Source organism: Ovis aries, chromosome 1 (assembly GCF_016772045.2).
Source record: "Ovis aries strain OAR_USU_Benz2616 breed Rambouillet chromosome 1, ARS-UI_Ramb_v3.0, whole genome shotgun sequence".
NCBI lineage: Eukaryota > Metazoa > Chordata > Mammalia > Artiodactyla > Bovidae > Ovis > Ovis aries.
Window position 1 is genome coordinate 54,796,958 of NC_056054.1, and position 19,489 is coordinate 54,816,446.

At 40.8% G+C, this 19,489-nt stretch overlaps 1 long non-coding RNA gene across 1 annotated transcript in view; it reads left to right on the forward strand.

Moving 5' to 3' along the window:
* Positions 1-2,783: 2,783 nt before the first annotated feature.
* LOC121817520 (uncharacterized) overlaps positions 2,784-19,489 on the forward strand; it is a 58,677-nt gene continuing 41,971 nt past the window's right edge. The window contains exon 1 of the long non-coding RNA XR_006057469.2: positions 2,784-2,917. This is a non-coding gene — a long non-coding RNA (uncharacterized LOC121817520). The remainder of the gene's footprint in view (positions 2,918-19,489) is intronic.

Genomic DNA, 19,489 nt, shown 5'->3' on the forward strand with positions numbered 1-19,489 from the left:
CCAGGCTCTGCCATCCCTGGGATTCTCCAGACAAGAACACTGGAGTGGGTTGCCGTTTCCTTCTCCAATGCATGAAAGTGAAAAGTGCAAGTGAAGTCACTGAGTCGTGTCCAACTCTCAGCGACCCCATGGACTGCAGCCCACCAGGCTCCTCCATCCATGGGATTTTCCAGGCAAGAGTACTGGAGTGGGGTGCCATTGCCTTCTCCGCTCTTAGCTCTTTGCTCTTAGCCACTTCCTTTTTCCTTAGTGCCCCCTGCAGGCTTTTGACAATTTTTTTTTTTCCTCTTGGGGCTTTTAACCTTTCATGTTTCTGAACTAGATAGAAAATTTCCACTGAGAACACTGGACAAAGGCTGATGGCCTCACTGGGGCCTATAATATAAGATCTCAAACAGCCATGGAAATAGCTTGGGGGATATTTTCCAAGGAGTCTCTCATAAAGATCTGTTCACTTCCACTGGCACACCTAAAATATAATTTAGTGAAGGAAAGCCCAGAAATGTACTTGTTAATAAACAATAGCCTTATACATTTATTACCACAGATATCATTCATAATAGAACATGTCTTTACTGCTGCAAATAAATAAGACTGAGTTTTATATTTTCCAAATGGAAGGAACTTCTGTTTGTCACTGACTGACCTAGACTAATTTAATTGTACCTTGATTTTAGATTTCTTTGAATTGATGAATGATAGCTGTTGAAATGAAATATATATCAGATCAACCCAGTTCACACAAATAGACATTTGTCAAACAAATCTTTATTAGCTAGCAAGTACAATATGTTTTGTAGATCCTGTGCTGATCTACGTTTCTGATCTTTCTGGGGCTTTGATACCACCTTGCAAGAGTTTTTCTCTGAAGGCAGATGCAATGACATTTATTTTTTAAAGTGGATCTTTGACATATTTGTTTATGACTCTGCTGGATCTCGGTTACTATGAGGGCTTTTCTTTAGTTGTGGTGAGTAGGGGCTACTCTATTTTGCAGTGCGTGGGCTTCTCATTGTGGTAGCTTCTCTTGTTGCAGAGCATGGGCTCTAGGGTGTGAGGGCTTCAGCAGCTGTGGTGTGTGGCTCAGTAGTTGTGGTTCCTGGGTTCTAGAGCACAGACTCAGTAGTGGTGGCACACAGACTTAGTTGCGTCACAGTATGTGGGATCTTCTCTGACCAGGGACCGAACCCGTGTCTCCTGCATTGGCAGGCAGATTCTTTACCACTGAGCCACCAGGGAAGCCCTGCAATGACATTAAAGGCAGGAATTCTGATTCTTTTAGGTTTTTTATTAGTCAATCAAAAGTTCTCTAATAATAGGGCCATTTACAGATCAAGCCATATGTACCATCATGAAGGTGAGGCTAACAGTCTCACTAGATTCTTATACTCTGTTCATTCAAGGTTGGTGAATGTTTCCAAAATATTTTAGCCAGTCCATATATCTTGTATTCTTTGTGTATTCACCAAAGGATGATGTATTTCTTTCTTTCTTTCTTTTTTTTTGTTCATAGTGATATTCTTTGCAGTAATTGTAAATTGGAAACAACATAACCATCAATCAATAGGAGAATTAGCAAGGTAAATTGTGGTACATTCTTACCATTAAAACATGTTTGGAAAGCAAAATACTACAAAATTGAATATATATGTTTTCAAGGCTACCACATTTTTCAGTACATAAAAATATTGTGATAGATAAAAATGGTTACACCACAAGTAAATATGGTAAAATATTTGTAGTGTTGTCTTCCTGAAGGTTAAATGGAGTGACTTTTCTATTTCCCCTTCACACATTTCTGTGCTTTCCCAAGTTTTACAGTGAAAGCTGTGTTTAAGGGGGTTGCAGTGACCATCTGGGCTGTGAGCAGGTGGGCAGGCTAATGTGTACGTGTCTCCCATCTCCTGTCATTTGCAGAAGCATCAATGGCTTTGGATCGATGGAGCCGTGTATATTTACAGATCCTTGTCTGGCAAGTCCGTGGGTGAGAATAAGTACTGTGCTGAGATGAATGCCAAGACCAGTAAGTTCTACCGCATCTCTTCCTGAATCCCGGCTCCTTCTCTTTCCTGTTAAGAGCAAAGCTGGACATTGACTCCTCTTTGCACCATTTCACACCAGCAACTCTACAGGATAGTGGCCTTGCCCCAGACATTACTCACTGACCATTTGTGACCATTTCACAATCTTTGCCATATCAGTGTAGGACGATGTATTTTTAACATTCACTCTGCTAACTAATAAGCCTCTCATTTCACCAGTAAGATCCTATTTTTTGACATGTACTCAGTTGCTAAGTTGTGTCTGCCTCTTTGCAACCCCATGGACTGTAGTCCACCAGGCTCAGAGTTTGTCCATGGGATTTCCTAGGCAAGAATACTGGAGTGGGTTGCCATTTCCTTCACCAATTTTTTTTTGACATGAAGTGTGGAAACTAATAAAACATCTGCTGATAATCAGTGTAATTGGTAACAGGAGGAGTGGTCACATTACCTCAGGAATGTGGCTTTGGGGTGTAAAGCTAGCTGGCCTTCTGTGGAGTCCAAGTTCCTGATTAGAGCATCTAATTGTACCTGGCTCGTAATCAGCCTAATAATGTGGCATCATGTGATACTGATATCACACCGTCTGTGCTCAAGTCCTCTAAGGAAAATTACAGACAACCACTCAGTAGTGCCCTGTGTATTAGTTTCCTGTTGCTGTTGTAACAAGTTCCCACAAACCTAGTGGCTTGAATAATAGAAACTTATTATCTTACAGTTCTGAAGGTCAGAAGTCCAAAATTATCTTGCTAAGCTAAAATCAATGTGTTGGCAGATCTGTGTTTTTTTCAGGAGGTTCAAGGGGAGAATGTTTCCAGCTTCTAGAGGCTACCCTCATTCTTGACTCATGGCATCACTTGACTAAGCCAGCAAAGGTTGGTCCAATCTCTCTCATGCTTCATTATTCTGGTTCTCTGCTTCCATCATCATATTTCCTTTTCTGACTCTTCCGTCTTTTTCTACCCTTGTAAGAGTAGCTGTGATTATGCTGCTGCTGCTAAGTCACTTCAGTCGTGACTCTGTGCGACCCCGTAGACGGCAGCCCACCACGCTCCCCTGTCCCTGGGATTCTCCAGGCAAGAACACTGGAGTGTGGGTTGCCATGTCCTTCTCCAATGCATGAAAGTGAAAAGTGAAAGTGAAGTCGCTCAGTCGTGTCCAACTCTTAGCGACCCCATGGACTGCAGCCTACCAGGCTCCTCCTTCCATGGGATTTTCCAGGCAAGAGTACTGGAGCGGGGTGCCAGTGCCTTCTCTGTGTGATATGGGACCTGCCTTGATAGCCTAGAATAATTTTCCCATCTCAGATTCTTTAACTTATCACATCTGTGAAGTTCCTTTTACTAGTGCTGGGGATTAGGATATGGATATCTTTGAGGAGTCATTATTCTGCCTGTCACACCTGTTAATATTCTAAGCAATTTTCTTAAAGATTTTTAATTTAATATCAATCATGGAATCCTATAGTGAGAATAGAAAATACATGGTCTTTAGGCCTGACACATACTGGTATAAATCCTGTTTCCTTCCCTAATAAGCTGCAAGCCACAGGAAAGGAAATAGAATAATAAATACTTTGCAGAGCTGTCATGAGGATTAGATAAAAATGACGGATGAAAAGGAGCTGGCATATGGGAGACGCTAAATGAAACTGTAGTGAAAGGTAGCTGTCATGATCATTAACAGAATTTTAGAGCTGTAAAGAACCCCAGAGATCATTTTAACCTCTTTCAGCAGCAGAACTACTTTTTTTTATAGTGTCAAAAAAGTCTTATGCAAAGTCTCATGAAGAGCCTTAATCTATAGGAAAAATAAAAGCAATAGATGGACTCCTTAGGTAGAATAAGTTTCCTTCTGCTCTGCATCCTCATCGTCTCTCTCTTCCCTTCCTCTTCCTTCTCCTTTTCTTTTCCTCCCCCTCCTCCTTCTTCTTTTTGGCAGAGAGTACTCTGCTGTTCCCAGAATCCTGGCCTCTGTAGTCCAAGTATAATAGCTTGAAAGCCATAAGTCTGATCTCTCATTTTTCACTGGAAGGAAAAGAGGTTCAGAGAAGTTAAGTGATTTCTAAGTTGCACAGCTATTTAAAGGAAGATGGGATGTCAGAATTCAGTACTCTTGATTGTTAATGTTCTTTCTCTATATCATGTTGGAGGTGGGATAGGATAGAGACATCAGAAAACTTAGAGAAATGAAGAATTTCAGGAAATTTAGTTAAGGCTAAAAATCCTAAATGATGGCAAAAATAAAAGAAACCTTTCTCCCATCACCAGAATCTGGTTTTGTATGTTGCAAAAACAGTAGGCAGAGGTTCAGAATTTGGCACTTTACCAGCAGTGCATAAGAGGAATGTTGTTTGTGAGATGTACTAGATTAGAAACAGCTTCTCTTTGACATAACAGTGTTAGAAACTGTTTGAAGCCTGGGGTTCTCCACAGGAATTTAGAGCTTTGAATTTGGGTTCCAGAGAGCTGGGGCTCTGATGTAATTCACAGGACACATTGTGAGAACCAGGCAAGTGCTAGCAAAGCAGAGTGTGGCTGTCATTAGGGAGACCAGATGTCTTCGTTTTCAATTTCCCTTTCAGTTCTGGGGTCAGGGTTTTCTTTCTACCAGGTGTTCTGGAGTGTTACAAAAGAGACAATCTGGCTGCCAAATTATTCTATAAAAGCAATTTTAGCCCAGCTCATCCCTGAAACACAAAATTTCTTTCTTTTCAGACTTAAAAATTCAACAGTCTAATGAAAGTGTAGCCTTTGTCCAACATTCAGTGAAAAAGTTGGCTTAAAGCTCAACATTCAGAAAATGAAGATCATGGCATCTGGTCTCATCAGTTCAGTTCAGTTCAGTTCAGTTCAGTTCAGTCACTCAGTCGTGTCTGACTCTTTGTGACCCCATGAATCGCAGCACGCCAGGCCTTCCTGTCCATCACCATCTCCCGGAGTTCACTCAGACTCACATCCATCGAGTCCGTGATGCCATCCAGCCATCTCATCCTCGGTCATCCCCTTCTCCTCCTGCCCCCAATCCCTCCCAGCATCAGAGTCTTTTCCAATGAGTCAACTCTTCACATGAGGTGGCCAAAGTACTGGAGTTTCAGCTTTAGCATCATTCCTTCCAAAGAAATCCCAGGGTTGATCTCCTTCAGAATGGACTGGTTGGATCTCCTTGCAGTCCAAGGGACCCTCAAGAGTCTTCTCCAACACCACAGTTCAAAAGCATCAGTTCTTTGGTGCTCAGCCATCTTCACAGTCCAACTCTCACATCCATACATAACCACAGGAAAAACCATAGCCTTGACTAGATGGACCTTAGCCGGCAAAGTAATGTCTCTGCTTTTGAATATGCTATCTAGGTTGGTCATAACTTTTCTTCCAAGGAGTAAGCATCTTTTAATTTCATGGCTGAAATCACCATCTGCAGTGATTTTGGAGCCCCCCAAAATAAAGTCTGACACTGTTTCTACTGTTTCCCCATCTATTTCCCATTTCCGGATGCCATGATCTTCGTTTTCTGAACGTTGAGCTTTAAGCCAACTTTTTCACTCTCCTCTTTCACTTTCATCAAGAGGCTTTTTAGCTCCTCTTTACTTTCTGCCATAAGGGTGGTGTCATCTGCATATCTGAGGCTATTGATATTTCTCCTGGGAATCTTGATTACAGCTTGTGTTTCTTCCAGTCCAGCATTTCTCATGATGTACTCTGCATAGAAGTTAAATAAGCAGGGTGACAATATACAGCCTTGGTGTACTCCTTTTCCTATTTGGAACCAGTCTGTTGTTCCATGTCCACTTCTAACTGTTGCTTCCTGACCTACATACAGATTTCTCAAGAGGCAGGTCAGGTGGTCTGATATTCCCATCTCTTTCAGTCACTTCATGGGAAATAGATGGGAAACAGTGGAAACAGTGTCACGCTTTATTTTGGGGGGCTCCAAAATCACTGCAGATGGTGACTGCAGCCATGAAATTAAAAGATGCTTACTCCTTGGAAGAAAAGTTATGACCAACCTAGATAGCATATTCAAAAGCAGAGACTTTCCTTTGCCGACTAAGGTCTGTCTAGTCAAGGCTATGGTTTTTCCAGTAGTCATGTATGGATGTGAGAGTTGGACTGTGAAGAAGGCTGAGTGCCAAAGAATTGATGCTTTTGAACTGTGGTGTTGGAGAAGACTCTTGAGGGTCCCTTGGACTGCAAGGAGATCCAACCAGTCCATTCTGAAGGAGATCAACCCTGGGATTTCTTTGGAAGGAATGATGCTAAAGCTGAAACTCCAGTACTTTGGCCACCTCATGTGAAGAGTTGGCTCATTGGAAAAGACTCTGATGCTGGGAGGGATTGGGGGCAGGAGGAGAAGGGGATGACCGAGGATGAGATGGCTGGATGGCAACACTGACTCGATGGATGTGAATCTGAGTGAACTCTGGGAGCTGGTGATGGACAGGGAGGCCTGGGGTGCTGCGATTCATGGGGTCACAAAGAGTCGGACACGAGTGAGCGACTGAACTGAACTGAATAGGTTACTAGTTTTAAAATCAGTGTTACTTAACTCTAGGATACACAATATTTAATGATTTAATAAATGAGCATAAAAGCAAACATTGAACTATATTTCTCCCTGGAAACACTTATTGTGATATCTTGGAGTTATACTTTAGTTATACAAATGAAAGTGTGTCTATTATATGGACAGTAAATTCAGTCCACAGTGAAGACTCACAGCAGAATTGCTTAGTTCAGGTTATCCAAAGGCATAAATATTATAGATGATGATTAGAGCCTTCAACAGGAAAACTAATGGTAAGTTAATTTACTTGCCAGAAGAACCTGTTGATTTCATGTTGCTGTTTTTGAGTTGCTAAGTCGTGTCTGACTCTTTTGTGACCTCATAGATTGTAGTCTGTCCATGGGATTTTCCAGGCATGAATACTGGAGTGGGCTGCCATTCCCTACCCAGGGGATCTTCTTGACCCAGGGATCAAACCCGTGCCCCCTGAATTTCCTGCATTGGCAGGTGGATTCTTTACCACTGAGCCACCAGGGAAGCCCTGTTCATTTCATACCACTTATCACATAACCATAATCTACCCACTTGATTGTTCAAGTCTATTTTTTTTCTTACTGATTTCATTGTTTGTGTCATTTACTACTGATGAATTGCCTGGGAGAGGTGGCTAGTGAGAAACTTGAGACTAGGTTTTATCTTTTTAAGATTTATCATTTTATAATATTGATTTTTGTTCAGGAGCACTCTGCTATAGCAATATAATAGCAAAAGAATATAATTTAGTTTCAGTAGGCTTGGTTAGAATTCTAGCTTTAACCCTTGTTAGCTTTAGTGACTTAACAATTTTAGGTAAATTATCTGCAAGATAATATGTGCCTTGCCTGGTTTGGGGAAGGATTAAGTGAAATAATGATGTGAATGTGTTTTGTGAAATATTATGGAATGTTAGTCTTTGTTTCTCTGATATATGCCAGATAACTCTCTAGTCAGCCTTTTTTTCTCAATAGAAAGTGAGTAGCTACCATGACCTGTTACTTTTATAGCAGGATGATGACAATGTTTCTTGTTCTTTTGCTTCCCTGTGTGTGTGTATGTGTGTGTTTGTAGCAGGATTCATGTTTCATGTCGAACTGGCCTTTGCCTCTTTTTGCAAGGTCTGAATTAGTCTTCTGTGGGTAACATTGTATTCTTATTCAGTTACTCCAGTGCTACAGTTTCTTTACTTACTTTAACTTATAATGAAAGTTTCTACTTGACTGAAAAAAGTCAACTTGACTTTGACTTTTGAATCTTGTCTGTCTCCTTGGAATCGTTTTCTTTTGGCTTTCTTTCTCAAATGGTTTCCTTCATCCTAGGAAGAAAAAGATGCATGTGATGCAGAAGGGGAAAAATCATTTCTGTAAAGCTATTAAATGGTTTATTATAGAAATAAAAACAGCTGGAAGGATTATTTGTAGTAATTCATGTAAGAAAATAATTGGTAAAGAAGTTATAAAATAGTTATAGCTCCAATATGTCTAAAAGCATAGCTTACATGCAAAATACATTTGATCTTATGACAAAGGGTAATAAATAGAAAATTATACCTGGTGGGATGAAGAATCTAAAACGAAGAATCTGTCTAATGATTCTGTACCCATTGTCAATGTATGGGGACGGTTCTCCCATACTATCAGGTGGTTCTCAGATCCCGGCTGGCTGTCCTACAACTCAACTCAATTCTGACACCATCTATCTGGAGCTAGCACTTTGTTGTTTAGGTGCTAAGTCATGTCTGACTCTTCGGCAACCTCAGGGACTGTAGCCTTCCAGGCTTCTCTGTTCATGAGATTTCCCAAGCAAGAATACTGGAGTGAGTTGCTATTTCCTTCTCCAGGGGATCTTCCCAACCCAGGGATCAAACGCATGTCTCCTGCATCTCCTGTGTTACAGGCAGTTTCTTTACTTCTGAGCTACCAGAAGCACTAGATCCCACTTTAGGGCCCAGTCCCTGAAGACTGTCTCCCTGTATTCTCCACACCCCACTCACATACCACTTCAGATGCCAGTTGCAAGCCCAGGTGGCCACCTGTGCTTTTGACCAACTGGTTATGAATTACGGTTTCCAAAGACCCACCCCCTCAACCCTCCCTAATCCCCTTGGGTCTGGTTAATTTTCCAGAGTTGCTTGCAGAGCTCAAAGAAACATTCTATTTAGTAGTTTACTGATTTATTATCAAAGGATATACTTCAAGAACAGCCAGATGGAAGAGATGCATAGGGCAAGATATGGAGAAAAGGCACAGAACTTCCATTCCACTCTTCCTGAATCTCCAGGTGCTGTTCAACACAGAAGCAATCCAAATCCTGTCTTCTTGGATTTTTCACTTCAGTTCAGTCACTCAGTCGTGTCCAACTCTTTGCGACCCCATGGACTGCAGCATGCCAGGCCTCCCTGTCCATTGGCAACTCCTGGAGTTTACTCAAACTCATGTCCATTGAGTCAGTGATGCCGTCCAGCAATCTCATCCTCTTTTGTCCCCTTCTCCTCCTGCTTTCAATCTTTCCCAGCATCAGGATCTTTTCAAATGAGTCAGTTCTTTGCATCAGGTGGCCAAAGTATTGGAGTTTCAGCTTCAGCATCAGTCCTTCTACTGAATATTCAGGACTGATTTCCTTTAAGATGGACTGGTTGGATCTCCTTGGAGTCCAAGGGACTCTCAAGAGCCTTCTCCAATACCGCTGTTCAAAATCATTAATTCTTCAGCACTCAGGATTCTTTATAGTCCAGCTCTCACATCCATACATGAATACTGGGAAAACTATAGCTTTGACTAGATGGATCTTTGTTGGTAAAGTAATGTCTCTGCTTTTTAACATGCTGTCTAGGTTGGTCATAGCTTTTCTTCCAAGCAGCAAGCATCTTTTAATTTCATGGCTGCAATCACCATCTGCAGTGATTTTGGAGCCCCCCCAAAATAAAGTCTCTCACTGTTTCCACTGTTTCCCCATCTATTTGCCATGAGATGATGGGACCAAATGCCATGATCTTAGTTTTTTGAATGTTGAGTTTTAAGCCAACTTTTTCACTCTCCTCTTTCACTTTCATCAAGAGGCTCTTTAGTTCTTCTTCACTTTCTGCCATAAGGGTGGTATCATCTGCATATCTGAAGTTATTGATATATCTCCTCACAATCTTGATTCCAGCTTGTGCTTCATCCAGGCTGGCATTTTGCTTGATGTACTCTGCATAGAAGTTAAATAAGCAGGGTGACAATATACAGCCTTGACGTACTCCTTTTCCTATTTGGAACCAGTCTGTTGTTCCATGTCCAGTTCTAACTGTTGCTTCCTGACCTGCATACACATTTCTCAAGAGGCAAATCAGGTGGTCTGGTATTCCCATCTCTTTTATTGAGGCTTTATTGCATGGGCACAGTTGATTAAATCATTGACCATTGGTTACTGAACTCAGATCCCAACCCTTCTCCCCTCCCTAGAGGTTGGACTCCCAGAGTGGGTGTGGGGGTGGAGGGGAGCTAAGATTCCAATCCTCTGTTCACACAGTTGTTTCCTTTTTGAGCAGTTTCCATCCTTACCTGCTTTCTGGAAGCCATATCATCAACATAACAAAAGATATATTTGTTGCTCTCATTCCCAGGAAATTTCAAGAGTTTTAGGAGCTCTTGCCAAAAAAGGGGACAAAGACCAAATATCTTACTATAAATCACAATATCACATTATATTAGAAAAGACACTGATTTTCTTTGGAGGAGAGAAGAGATATCCTATATACAAAGTGCATGCTAAGTCACTTCAGTTATGTCTGACTCTTTGCATCCCCATGGACTGTAGACTGCCAGGCTCCTCTGTCCATGGACTTCTCCAGCCAAGAATACTGGAGTGGGTTTGCCATGCCCTCCTCCAGGGGTCTTAATACCTAGGTAGCAATCCACCATGGAGTTGACACATACTATTGAAAATTATTATTAAGATACAAATAAGAGAATCATAGAAGAATTACAATTTTGAGATTATATTAAGGGACTGTCAAAGCAGATGGAAAAAAGTGATTAACATGCTTCTAGTTCAAAATATAAGCTTGACATTAGGTTGGATATCTTAATTCATGAGGACTTAATCGTCAAGACATAGACTGGAAATTTTCTTAGGCTAAACCAAAAACATTTAATGAGGAGTGTTTGACTTGCATTATTGACAGTTTCATTTGCCAGTAGGTATAAAAATTGACCTGGTAAATGAGTGGCTATAACCAGAACTGCATGACAAAGTAGCACTGCCATCGGTGTCTAGATCTCTGGGTTCATAAGATAAACTTTCACTATAGGAGAAATGAAAGTTTGAAGACACATTAAATAAGATAACGTATATGCAACACTTAGTATAACGTTTTAGGTAAATACTAAATTACTTCTTAGAGCTCTAGTGTATAGCATTATCCACGAGATCGTCAGTACTTCTGGATCTTTGATTTTTAAGAAAGTCAAAGTATTCTGTATTTAACATAGCAAAATACTTTCTCAGTTTGTTAACTATAACATATTTTGTTTAAATCTCAATTTATTTATTAGAATGTGTCATTAAAACAGTGCTTGTTAGGACCACTAGGAACCAGTGTGGGTTCATAAAACCAGCTCATTTTGTATAACAGGCTTACATTAATGATTTATTTTATAAAAAAGTAGAATAAAAATGTTATATTTTTTACAACATCCTCGTAGACATGTAGGAGTAATGTGAGTTGGATGGTTTTTTAACTAGATGAATGTGTAACTGACAGACCATACCCAGAGTAACTATAAATGGATTAATTTGAGCCCAAGGGAAGTAGTGGGAAAATTCTTCCACTGGTTTTGAACTGTCAAATTTTATCAGTAGCTTTAGAATAGATGTTTGATACAGATTTAATTTGCATTAGATAAGTAGTAGGAATATATTTTGTGAAAGAGTTAACATAAATATATAAAGATTTACCAAGATGATATGTGATGAAAATAAACATAATTTTTATATTTTTCACTAAATAAGTTATGCAACTGTTAGATAATGGAAATATGACTAAAAAAGACTTAGAAGATGCCAGCAACTTCTATGCCCACAGAACTGATCCAAGGTGGACCACTAAGATCATAGGTTTCTGCTCAACCTAATGGATTCTATAGAGTTCCTCTGAATTGGAGAAATGAATATCTAAAAGTGGGCTACACAATTAGCAACCAGTAATGTTACAGAAGAGTGAATAGTTTGCCAATCTGACCCTTCCAATGCTGTTCAGTTCAGTGCAGTTCAGTTCAATTGCTCAGTTGTGTCCGACTCTTTGCGACCCCATGAACTGCAGCACGCCAAGCCTCCCTGTCCATCACCAACTCCTGGAGTTTACCCAAACTCATGTCCATTGAATCAGTGATGCCATCCGGCCATCTCATCCTCTGTCATCCCCTTCTCCTACTGCCCTCAGTCTTTCCCAACATCAGGGTCTTTTCAAATGAGTCAGTTCTTCACATCAGGTGGCCAAAGTATTGGAGTTTCAGCTTCAACATCAGTCCTTCCAATGAACACCCAGGACTGATCGCCTTTAGGATGGACTGGTTGGATCTCCTTGCAGTCCAAGAGACTCTCAAGAGTCTTCTCCAACACCACGGTTCAAAAGCATCAATTCTTCTGTGCTCAGCTTTCTTTATAGTCCAATGCTGTAAAGAACAATATTGCATAGGAACCTAGAATGTTCTGCCCATGAATTAGGGTAAATTGGAAGTGGTCCAACAGGAGACAAGGGTGAACATCAACACTCTAGGAATCAGTGAACTAAAATGAACTAGAATGGGTGAATTTAATTCAGATGACCATTAAATCTACTAGTGTGGGAAAGAATCCCTTAGAAAAAATGGAGTAGCCCTCATAGTCAACAAAAGAATCTGAAAGCAGTACTTGGGTACAATCTCAAAAATGACAGAATGATCTCTGTTCATTTCAAAGGCAAATCATTCAGTATCACAGTAATCCAAGTCAATGCCCCAACCACTAATGCCAAAGAAGCTGAAGTTGAATGGTTTTATGATGACCTAAACGAAGATCATGGCATCTGGTCCCATCACTTCATGGGAAATAGATGGGGAAACAGTGGAAACAGTGTCAGACTTTATTTTTTGGGGCTCCAAAATCACTGCAGATGGTGATTGCAGCCATGAAATTAAAAGATGCTTACTCCTTGGAAGAAAAGTTATGACCAACCTAGATAGCATATTCAAAAGAAGAGACATTACTTTGCCGACTAGGGTCCATCTAGTCAAGGCTATGGTTTTCCAGTAGTCATGTATGGATGCGAGAGTTGGACTGTGAAGAAGGCTAAGTGCTGAAGAATTGATGGTTTTGAACTGTGGTGTTGGAGAAGACCCTTGAGAGTCCCTTGGATTGAAAGGAGATCCAATCAATCCATTCTGAAGGAGATCAGCCCTGGGATTTCTTTGGAAGGAATGATGCTAAAGCTGAAACTCCAGTACTTTGGCCACCTTATGAGAAGAGTTGACTCATTGGAAAAGAGTCTGATGCTGGGAGCGATTGAGAACAGGAGGAGAAGGGGACGACTGAGGATGAGATGGCTGGATGGCATCACAGACTCGATGGATGTGAGTCTGAGTGAACTCTGGGAGTTGGTGATGGACAGGGAGGCCTGGCGTGCTATGATTCATGGGGTTGCAAAGAGTCAGACACGACTGAGCGACTGAACTGACTGAACTGAACTGACAAGACCATCTAGAACTAATACAAAAAGAGAGATAGAGAGAGAGAGAGAGAGAGAGAGAGAGAGAGAGAGAGAGAGAGAGAGAGAGAGAGAGAGGGTCCTCTTCATTGTAGAGGACTGGAATGCAAATGTAGGAAGTCAAGAGACACCTGGAGTAAGGCAAGTTTGGCCTTAGAGTACAAAATGATGCATGGCTAAGGGAAAATTTTGCCAAGAGAATGAACTGGTGATAGCAAACACCCCCTTCCAACAGCAAAAGAGACAACTCTACACATGAACATCATCAGATAGTCAACACCGAAATCAGATTGATTATATTCCTTGCAGCCAAAGATGGAGAAGCTCTGTACAGTCAGCAAAAACAAGACTGGGAGCTAACTGTAGTTCAGATCATGAACTCCTTATTGTAAAATTCAGATTTAAATTGAAGAAAGTAGGGAAAACCACTGGACCATCCAGGAATGACCCAAATCAAATACCTTATGATTATACAGTGAAAGTGAAGTCGCTCAGTTGTGTCCGACTCTTTGTGATCCCATGGACTGTAGACTACCAGGCTCCTCTGTCCGTGGGATTCTCCAGACAAAAGTACTGGAGTGGGTTGCCATTTCCTTGTCCAGGAGATCTTCCCAACCCAGGGATAGAAGCCGGGTCTCCCGCACTGCAGGCAGATGCTTTACCATCTGAGCCACCAGGGAAGATTATGATTATACAGTGGAAGTGACAAATAGATTCAAGTGATTAGATCTCAGAATGCCTGAAGAACTATGGATGGAGGTTTATGACATTGTATAGGAGGCAGGGATCAAGACAATCCTCAAGAAAAAGAAATTCAAAAAGGCAAAATAGTTGCCTGAGGAGGCCTTACAAATAGCTGTGAAAAGAAGAGAAGCTAAAGGCAAAGGAGAAAAGGAAAGATATACCCATCTGAATGCAGAGGTCCAAAGAATAACAAGGAGAGAAAGAAAGCCTTCCTCAATAATCAGTACAAAGAAATAGAGGAAAACAGTAGAATGGGAAAGACTGGAGATCTCTTCAAGAAAATTAGAGATACCAAGGGAACATTTCATGCAAAGATGGACACACTATAGCACAGAAATGGTGTGGACCTAACAGAAGCAGAAGATATAAAGAAGAGGTGGCAAGAATATACAGAAGAAGTATACAAAAAAGATCATCATGACCCAGACAACCACAATGGTGTGATCACTGGGCTATAGCCAGGCATCCTAGAGTCTGAAGTTAAGTGGGCCTTAGGAATCATCACTATGGAAATAGCTAGTGGAGGTGATGGAATTCCAGCTGAGCTCTTTCAAGTCCTAAAAGATGATGCTGTTAAAGTGCTGCACTCAATATGCCAGTTAATCTGGAAAACTCAGCAGTGGCCACAAGACTGGAAAAGGGCAGTTTTCATTCCGATCCTAAAGAAAGGCAATTTCAAAGAATGTTCAAACTACTGAACAATTGTAGTTATCTCACACGCTAGCAAAGTAATGCTCAAGATTCCCCAAGCCAGGCTTCAACAGTATATGAACCAAGAACTTCCAGATGTTCAAGGTGGATTTAGAAAAGGCAGTGGAACTAGAGATCAAATTGTAAACATCCATTGGATCATAGAAAAAGCAAGAGAATTCCAGAAAAACATCTATTTCTGCTTTATTGACTATGCCAAAGCCTTTGACTGTGTGGATCACTACAAACTGTAGAAAATTCTTCAAGAGATGGGAATACCAGACCACCTGACCTGCCTCTTGAGAAATCAGTATGCAGGTCAAGAGGCAACAGTTAGAACTGGACATGGAACAACAGACTGGTTCCAAATAGGAAAAGGAGTATGTCAAGGCTGTATATTGTCACCCTGCTTATTTAACTTCTATGCAGAGTACATCAGGCAAAATGCCAGCCTGGATGAAGCACAAGTTGGAATCAAGATTGCCAGGATAAATATCAATAACCTCAGAAATGCAGATGACACCACCCTTATGGCAGAAAGTGAAGAAGGACTAAAGAGGCTCTTGATGAAAGTGAAAGAGGAGAGTGAAAAACTTGGTCTTAAAACTCAACATTCAAAAAATGAAGATCATGGCATCTGGTCCCATCACTTCATGGCAAATAGATGGGGAAACAGTGGAAACAGTGAGAGACTATTTTGGGGGCTCCAAAATCACTGCAGATGGTGACTGCAGCCATGAAATTAAAAGATGCTTGCTCCTTGGAAGAAAAGCTATGACCAACCTAGACAGCATATTAAAAAGCAGAGACATTACTTTGCCAACAAAGATTCATCTAGTCAAAGCTATAGTTTTTCCAGTATTCACATATGATGTGAGAGTTGGACCATAAAGCAAGCTGAGTGCCAAAGAATTGATGCTTTTGAATGTGGTGTTGGAGAAGACTTTTGAGAGTCCCTTGGACTGCAAGGAGATAAAACCAGTTAATCTTAAAGGAAATCAGTCTTGAATATTCATTGGAAGGACTGATGCTGAAGCTGAAGCTCCAATATTTTGGCTACTTGATGTGAAGAACTGACTCCTTAGAAAAGACCATGATGCTGGGAAAGATAGAAGGCAGATGGATAAGGGTATGACAGGGGATGAAATGGTTGGATGGCATCACCGACTCAATGGACATGAGTTTGAGCAAGCTCTGGGAGTTGGTGATGGATAGGAAAGTCTGGTGTGCTTCAGTCCGTGGGATTGCAAACTGTTGGACATGACTGAGCGACTGAGCTGAACTGAACTGACCCTTCTAAATCTGAGATTTCAGTAATGATCTTTCAGTTTTTCCAACACACAAATGCATTGAGAGGCATTCCTTAAGCTTTCTACTTTCGTCTAATAAGAAAGCAGTAGTATTTACAGCATACGTGACAGGTCACCTTGGGCAGCGTCTCTGAGTAAGCTATCCAGAGTAGTTCCCTGGAACTAGCCCATACTGCCCAGATCTTTAGGTCATGAGATAAACTTTAGCCTTTTGTGGCTGCTTCTGTAACCACATCAATTTGAAACATGACAATTAGAGGCCAGTAGTTAAGTTTTGCAAATTAGTACGAGTATGACAGGTCTGGAAAAATAGCTAGAAGGAACAAGTTTATGTTCTGAAATACTGCAGCCTGAAGCAATGTTAATCTCTGTTTATGGTTTTAGTGACTGGAGCTTTGTCATCAAAGTTATAAAATCATTTCAAATACCATAGTCTGTTGAACAAAAAAGTATATGCTTTTGTGCCTTCTGTGTTTTTATACTGAATCTGTAATGACTGAGAAGGATCATTGCTAGTTCATCTTGGCCTCTTAAGAGCCCAGTACCCAGGAAGGCTAGATGGAACATAGCTCAACTTTCATGATTATTATTATTCAGAGAATAACACTGCGTAGGAGGGTGGAGGTAAGGACAAAAGATGACAGCATCACTGTGAATGATGGAATAAAGAGAAACTAGCAGGGTTTCTCTTCCTGTTTTGGTGCAGAGAAGAACAGTTAGGAATCATTACCATTTGAGAGTTAATGGTAATTTGTGAAGACTGAATGAAAGAATGTGTATAACACAAGACTTAGCAAGTGCCTGCCACATAGGAAGCAGTCAGTAAATGATGGCTATTATTAGGATCGTGATTGTCACTTTCTAACCAGATGGTGTAGGATCACAGCCCCTTAGAATGACTTGGCTGCTTGAAAGGGTTACCTTCTTCAGAGAGTACAGAGTGACCTGATTAGGGCTCTAGCCTGAACATTTTTCTAAGAAGTGGAGGCTATTTTCCTATCAGGGTTCTCTAATCCTCATCTGCCCTGCCAGTTCAATCATTCCGGTTCTTAACCTTTGAAAACTCATAGATTAGTGGTGCAAACAACTATCTATCCTTATATTAATAACATACTAAATGGGTGCTGTCTCTCTAAGCCCAGTTACTTAACCAACCTTTCCTCCCTGTTTGCCTTTTCATGCTATAACATTCACATTGTCAATATAATTAGAGAAAGGAGTGCTGTTATGGTTGAATTATGTTCTCCCAAAAGATATGTTGAGGTCCTAACTCTGGCACCAGTGAATATGATGTTATTTGGGAATAGGATGTTTGCTGATGTGGTTAGGTTAAAATGAGGGCCTACTGGACTAGGGTAGGCCCTAATTCAATATAGCTGATGTCTTTACAAGAATGGGAGGATTTGGCCACAGACAGACACAAACTGATGGCCATGTAAAGACAGAGGCAGAGACTGGGGTTTTGCTCCCACAAGTCAGGGGCTGCCTAGAACTTCTAGAAACTGGAAGGAAGGGAGGAAGGATTTTCCTATAGAGATTTCAGAGGGTGCATGACCCTGCTGACACCTTGATTTTGGATTTTAGTCTCAAGAATTGTGAGAGAATCAATTTTAAAGCTACCCAGTTTGTAATATTATTTATAAGAGCAGCTCCAGGAAACTAATACAGGTTAAGGAATACAAAATAAGCAGAGAAGAAAGAGGTAGAAATAGAATTTCATAGCTAATAAAAAACAAGTGTATTAGGGCTGAAGGTATTTTAAAAATTAGTACTACTTTTTAAGCCAAAAGTTCTGCTTGTGGATAATGAGTACTTTAATTTTTAGGTGGGATAGTAAAACTAACATGATTCTTGGCATTTGAATTTTGAATTGTCCTGCATTAGAACAACCGTTCCAGTGATTCTAACAACAAGGCCTATATGCTTCAGAGTGGAACTTCATTATTTCAAGAAATGGATGCCAACAGAATTTATTTAATATATACTGCTTGATACAGGCATGATGACAATGCTGAAATTAGTCCAGTTAGAAATTTCTTGTACAAAAATTTGGTAGTGGGTGGTTAGTCCTAACCCTCTTTCATTTGGCAGTGGAAAGATAAAACTTCAACTGATTGAGTCCTGAGTAGGCAACATTTTCAAAGAAGGTACCTTTGATTCATGATCAGAACCAGCTGGCTCACTGCACACCAGAAGTAGGCCAGAGCTTCTTGCTAAGACTCAATGGTCTGATTCTTCCCCAACATTTTGGTGATGGTTTATTGGCATGTGGAAAATTATGAATGCCCACGAAGGGAGGGGTGGGAGCACTCTCATGAGAATGCTCATCTGTTGTGGTTGGTTAGAGAAGAGACATCACCAGGACTGGAGAGCAATCCTGATTTTTACTACAGAGCATTGTCATTCTTCAGTTCGAGATGGCTGAGGCCACATTTTTTTTTTTTTTTTGTTCCCAATCCTTAACCCCGCTCCCCCCTCCCACCCCATATCATCTCTCTGGATCATCCCCGTGTACCAGCCCCAAGCATCCTGTATCCTGTATTGAACATAGACTGGTGATTCGTTTCTTACATGATAGTATACATGTTTCAATGCCATTCTCCCAAATCATCCTACCCTCTCCCTCTCCCAGAGTCCAAAATTCCGTTCTAAACATCTATGTCTCTTTTGCTGTCTCGCTTACAGGGTGCGAGAGGCACATTCCTCATTGCTCCTAGCTGTTAATGGAGCTAAGCCACAGTGATGTTGTGTTTTGGTTGAAATCCAACCACTGATATTTTGCTCTGTTTTGCAAATTCTAGTTAATGGCCTAGACTCAGTCTTGGAAACAACCTGAGAAAATATGCAGTGCGGTGTCTTAATCTGACAGATGAGAAATCCGAGGCCAAGGAGATGGTTTGGCCAAGTTTAGGCTGTCCCAGTGCTGTGTTTAGAAGTTGAGTCTCTTAGCTTTTAGAGCGAGCTTTATCTATTATGCAGTGTCCCTTACTTTTCCTTCATGATTGCGAAGTCTCCGTATTCTGTCAGTTAACCGTATTATCATGTTATATGGACACAAGTGTGAAAATATATCACTTTGGGGAAAATCTTACTGTTATTAATTAATATTATTAATTATGATTGACCTTAAATATGTAAAAGTTAATTCTAGTTGTATCACTTACCTACTTGTGTGATCTAATTTTTCTTGTTGTTTAGTCATTAAGTTGTGTCCAACTCTTTTGCGACCTCATGGACTGTAGCCCACCAGACTCCTCTTAGGAATTTCCCAGGCAAGAATACCGGCATGGGTTGCCCTTTCCTCCTCCAGGGGATCTTCCTGACCGAGGGATCGAACCTGAGGCTCCTGCATTGGCAGGAGGATTCTTTACCACTGAGCCACTAGTGAATCCTAGTATTTGGTATCCCATATGTGATCAAAATACATTAATCGAATCTGA